The sequence below is a fragment of the Sorex fumeus genome, unplaced genomic scaffold (genome assembly GCF_029834395.1).
Source record: "Sorex fumeus unplaced genomic scaffold, SorFum_2.1 ptg000035l, whole genome shotgun sequence".
Taxonomy (NCBI): Eukaryota; Metazoa; Chordata; class Mammalia; order Eulipotyphla; family Soricidae; genus Sorex; species Sorex fumeus.
The window spans coordinates 7,891,849-7,898,149 of NW_026606092.1; the positions used below are offsets into that span (position 1 = coordinate 7,891,849).

The 6,301-nt window shown below is 40.0% G+C and overlaps 1 pseudogene; it reads right to left on the reverse strand.

Moving 5' to 3' along the window:
* Window positions 1-1,416: 1,416 nt before the first annotated feature.
* Window positions 1,417-4,369, reverse strand: LOC130026838 (40S ribosomal protein S24-like; annotated as a pseudogene).
* Window positions 4,370-6,301: the final 1,932 nt, after the last annotated feature.

A 6,301-nucleotide genomic window follows, 5' to 3' on the forward strand; every position in this document is an offset into this window, starting at 1 on the left:
ACGATCAACGGGAGGGCCTTTACCAGAAGGGGTAGGATGGGTCTTCTGTGCGCAATCCAATCCCTGGGTCTCTGGCAGTTGGTGGAAGCAGACACGGCAGGGTAGTGTGGAGCTTCTGGTTTTAATTCCTTCGTCACCTGTGGTTGGTGGGAGCAGGCAGAGGATCTCTGTCCCCAAATCAGTTAAGCCTGGAGTCCAAGGTCTCAGAGTTCTGTTTATCTTGTTCTGTGGGGCTTCAGTTGTGCGTGAGTCTCGGCCCAAGCATCCAGAAAGCGTCCTGGAGCATGGCAGTATTATTATATTAATACCTTTGGTTTTTATATTAAAGCATAAATAAATACTGAAGAGTATCTATTACTGAATTTTCTATTTGAAAAGCAGAAGGAAGGACCAGAGAGATAGCACAGGGATTAAGGATCTTACTTTTCATGTATCTGACCCTAGGTTTGTTCCCCAGAATCACAAATGGTCATCTTAGCCAGGGGTCACTCCTAAGTACAAAAATAGGAATAAGCTCAGAACATCACAAGGTGTATTTACATCTCCCCTAAAGAATAAAAATAATAAATTTTCATAAATATTTTGATATTTCAAGACTATCAACCATTAATGACTTTTATCTGAAAGTTATTATCTTATTCATGGATCTTATCTTGCCTAATAACTATAGGTTTTTCATCATTTTGTTATTATCTGTGAAAACGATAGAAAATAATTTTGGAAACTACCAAAAATTGTGTGGGGAAGAAGAAGAGATTTCTCCTTATCCTTGTCAGTTTCTCCTGACCTAGTCAAATAATCAGACTAACATCCAATATATTGGCAGGAGAAACTTCAATTTAATTATGTATGTATAGAAAGTTCACATAGGCATTACAGATCCAAGACAGAATAGAGTACAGATGTCATTTTATGCTAAGAAGTGGGGTAGAAGCTGTGGCTTGAAAGGGATTTAAATGTGGTCATGATAAAGATAAGCTATTGGGTAATAATATGTGTGCTCTGCCATGTAGTTGAATTATTTAGATAGAAGTAATATTTCTAGGGGCTCAGAGAGCTAGCACAGCAACTAAAGCACTTGCCTTGTATGCACCCAACCTGGGCTTGATTCCCTGCATCCTTTATGGTACCCCAATTCCCACCACAAGTGATCCCTGAGCTCAGAGACAGGAGTAAACTCTGGTCACTGATAGCTGTGCCCATCCCCACAAAAGGAAGTGCTATTTCTGATGATAACCTCAAGTCTAAGTAAACCCACCCTAGACAGGTTTTACTCTTCTAGAAAATTAAAGGGAAATAAAATGGGTTTTTTTTTTATGGTTTAAATTAAAATTTCTTAATCCTCATGAAAAAATCTGCACGATCACCAGAGAGTCACTGTAGAATCTTCACTCCTTCTGTTCTTCAGTCTGCAGCTCACTTTTTGCCAGAGCCAACATTGGCTTTGGCGGTCCCCCTGACTTTCTTCATTCTGTTCCTGTGTTTGCATAAGGTCTTTTCCTTCCCATCCAAGCCACGTCTTGCCAGTCTATGTTTGGGCTCATTTTTCTTTGCATGATCCAAGGAATCGTAAATCATGCCAAAGTCAGTTGTCTTGCCACCACCAAAATGAGTTTCGAAGTCAAACTCATTGACGACATATGGGGTGGTCTTGTATGGTTTGGCAAGCTTCTCTCAAGTTTCTGTCTTAGATACCGTGGCCTTCCCAGGGTGAAGGACATTGATGACCATTTGTTTCTGCTGGAGGTGGTGGTTGGTCATGAACTTACTGGTCCAGATGGTTACTATCCAAAGACGTGGCTTGGATGAGAAGAAAAAGACCTCATGCAAACATTGTTCATGAAGGCAGTGTGGCTCCAGGAGGCCAGGGAGGAAAATGAGTAAAATTTTTTATTCAAGACACGGGGTTTAGATAAAAGGTAGCACTTGTGCATTATTGTTGATAGTAAAAACTTCATATAACTTCAAAAACTTCATATAGCATTATTGGTGATAATAAAATTTTCATATAATCACTATGAAAAAGGTGCTTCTTCAAAAAAATTAGAATAACCATTGTGACCCAGCTGTTCTACTATTAGGCATATATTTAAATGAAACAAAATCACTCTCCCAAAAAGACATGTTCATTACAGCATTAAGTACAACAAATCTATATAATAGCCTGTGTCCATTGATAAATGGATGGGTAAATAAGTTTTGTATATATTATCCTGTGTAAACTCCCACATATTCCATTATATATTCAAACATGATGGAATATCATTCATTCATAAAAAGAAAGAAATCCTATCATTTACAACAAATGGCTAGACTTTGTGCTAAATGAAGACAAACAAAGACACATACTAATAGTGATAGCGACTTCGTGACTTTGCATATAGAATCTAAAGGAAAAAATTTTTGGAGTATTGCCTCTAAAACAATCACAAAAAAACCCCCAAATTCATAGATCAGGAAAAAAGATTTATGGTTGCCAAAGCTTTCTGGGGAAATTATGTGAAGGTGATCAAATCACACAAAATTCCAGTACTAAGATAAATTAAGTTTGGGGCATGTAATGCACAGCATATTTTTAGTCAACAATAGAGTGTTGTGCATTTGCAAATTGTTGAGAGAGGAGATTTCAAATCACAAGTAAAACCTCAGATCACAAGAAAGATAAAAATTCAAATCCTGTAAGATGATGAAATTATGTAATCATTTTACAGGGTTAAATCATTATGTTGTTTCAAACTTACACATTGTTGTTTGTCAACTGTATTTCAGTGAAACTGAGGACAAAACTGACAATGTAGTAGAGCAGCTCAGGAAGACTGAAGAAGCTTACAGTGTAACTGGTGTTTGGTACTTAAATGCTCAGAACACATACATCCCTGGTTTTCCGTTATTTTTAAATATTTTGTTGGTATTTGGACCATGCTCTGCTATACTCAGGGATAACTCTTGTGAGGCTTAGGGGAACCTCCTGAGGTGCGGGAATTGATCTGTGAAGCACCTTACTGGTGTACTCTCTCTAGCAGTCCTGTGTTTGATTTAGAAAGGAGGGCCGTTTACTACTAGACATTGGAACTTTGTAGAATAATTCACATTCCTTTCCTCTTTGAAATATTCTAAATAACATACTTTCGGTGCCTACTGTGTACCTGGCACAAAGTGGGCATCTGATCGAAGGTAACTTTTGCTGTTACTGAGAGCTCTCTGGGTGAAAGGAAATTAAAAGCTTATTTTTAGTTCACAAAAAGGGAATAAAATCTAGACCTTAATTATACAATTATGAAGATACTCTTTCTGTACACAAATAGAAACTTTTTTCCCAGTTTTTCCCAAAGAGAAAATGATTGACCACTTTAAAATACTCGGTTGATGTCTCACTACTTTTTTTTTTTTTTGCTTTTTGGGTCATATGACATATGATGACCAGCGGTTACTCCTGGCTCTGCACTCAGGAATTACTTCTGGTGGTGCTCAGGGGACCGTATGGGATGCGGGAATTGAACCTCGGTCAGCCGCGTGCAAGTCAAACGCCCTACCCACTGTGCTATTCCTCCAGCCCCTTCTCACTACATTTTTGTTTCATTTTTATTTTGAGTCTCACAAGTGGTACTCAAGAGTCCAGAAACTGGCAGAGAGGAGGGCTCCCAGCAATCTTTTGCCTACTGGGTTGGTTCAATGCAATGGGCAGAGAACACTGTGCTCTGGAGCCCAGATTACTAGGGCCATATGTGAGGAGCACTGGAGGCATAGCTGGGGAACCAGCCTTGATAACAACAGTACTGACAGTCTCCCAACCTCCATTTTGTTTTTGAGTCACACCTAGCTGTGCTCAGGGCTGACACCTGGCTCTGTGCTCAGGGATCAGTCAGATGACTATATGCAATGTTGGGGATAGAACCCGGGTTGACCTTGTGCAAAGCAAATGCCCTACCCACTTGATTATCTTTCTGATCCCACCCCTGGCCCTGTTTCAATTTTTTTTTAGTTTATCTTAAATACATTCTGCATCATGGTAGGAGCGGGACATTCAACATGTCAAAGTTAAGGAGTTCATTGTTTATTTATTATATCCCCATTCCATTCAGAACTTGCAGTATACTTTTTTTTGGTAGTGGTCTCAAATCCAGGGATATATACAAGCAGGACATGCACCCTATTGCTAAGCTGGCCTGACTGAAGCATGACTTTTAAAAAAATATATTTATTTTTTATTGAATCACCTTGATTCGATTAAAAAGATGTTTGTGACTGAGTCAGGAGTACAGTGTTCCAACACCAATCCCTTACCTGGTGCCCGCTACCCTCCAACAATATCTCCAGTTTCCCTCCCACTTCTCAGCCTGTCCCTGTGGCAGGTACTTTTCTCCTCCATGGTTGCCCTAGTGTTCCTTTCCCTACCATATTCTTCCTCCCCCACCCTGCCCCAGTGGCAAGCTTCCTACTGAAGACCAGTTTTTCTGCTCTTCATTTCTATTCCCTCTGGCCATTTGAAACTTCCCCTAGGAAGTTTCTCTATATCACACATTTGGGAGAGATCATTCTGAGTCTGTTCCTCTCCATCTGACTAATTTTATCCAACGTTATAACTCTCCAGACCCATCCACATAGCAGCAAGTGGCATGACTCCATCTTTCCTTACAGGCGAGTAGTATTCCACTGTGCATATGTACCAGAGTTTTTTATCCAGTTTTCTATTCTTTATATGTACCATAGTTCTTTATTCAGTTATCTATCCTTGGACATTTGGATTGTTTCCAGAATTTGATTATGCTGAATAGCTCAGCAATGAACACAGTACCGATGTCTTTTCTGTATTGTGCCTTTGTATCCTTGGGGTATATTCCAAGTAGTCACTTGCTGAGCCATATGGAAGCTAAACTCCTCCCTCTCTTAATTACCTAAAAAGCTTTTGGGGTTTCTTTCTTTCCTTTTTCTGACCCTATCCAGCAGTACGCAGGATTTACTCCTGGTTCTGCACATAGAATCACTGTTGGTGTGCTTGGGGTACCATATGGGATGCCAGGGATCAAACCCAGGTCATCATAGCCTCACTCAAGGCAAGCATCCTACTCACTGTCCTATCTTTCCAGCCCTAGAAAAGCTTTTCAAACAAAGCAGTTCATTTCCACCATCTTCTCCATGAAAGGTGGTTTCTATAAATGGAGTTTAGGGAGAGAAGGTGGACTTGCTAGTCTGAGTTAGGTCTATAAAGCAACGGGAGAAGTGGCTCATGATTCCCTTTTAAAATTTTGGTGCTACTCCATGTGTTTGTTTTCTTACTCATTCATTCTATTATTGATCAATAAATTTATTATTAGTTTTGTTTCTTCCTTTGCTGGGGAGCCCTAAGGTAGTGGGCAGTCAGGAAAGTGAGTGCATGTCACACACCGTGGGAACTTTTTAAGTTGGCTGAGTCAGCTTCTGGACCCTACTCAGTCAGAATCCAAAACCACAGAGCTGTAGAGCTGTCAGTACGTCCTCCACTCTAGTACTCCAGGCCTTACACTTGCAAAGCACTTTAAACCCCTGAACCCTCTTTATGACTTCTCCACTTATTTCAAGATCACTCCCTACTTAAACCAGACTCAATTTGAAGAACACTATAGGCAAAAATAAGAGACCCAGGATATTAGTCTCCACATCAATTTTCTGATTATGAAAAAATTTAATTTTAAGACCTGAATTGCTTTATTATTTGATTATTATTATATATATATTATTTGTTTGAGTTACTACATTTTTGCTGCAGGTTGACTTTAGGCTGACCTTGTGACTACTCACTACTTTCAGACTAGCACAGTGGGTAGGGCATTTGCCTTGCACACGGCCATCCTGGGTTCGATTCCTCTGTCCCTCTCGAAGAGACTGGCAAGCTTCGAGGAGTAATCCACCTGCACAGCAGAGCCTGGGGAGCTCTTCATATTCAATATGCCAAAAACAGTAGCAACAAGTCTCACGATGGAGACGTCACTGGTGCCCAGTCTAGCAAATCAATGAAAAATGGTAGTACAGTGCTACGGTCCTACTATATTTTTATTTCTTTAAGTTACTACATTTAAAAGTGAGCAGTTCTCATTACACAGAGTGTGGAAAGATGAAAAATAACCACTTCAGGTTATTCTTGGGACTGGAAGATGACTCAAAGGACTGAGCTTTACATGCTGGAGCCCTAGTTCCATACTCAGCAATGCCTGAGCACTGACTGGAGTGACCCCAGACAACTGAGCCAGCAATAGACCTGAGTTTGCTGGATGTGGTTTAAATTCCAAAGTGGAAAAATAAACATCTCAGATTTTTGTCAATA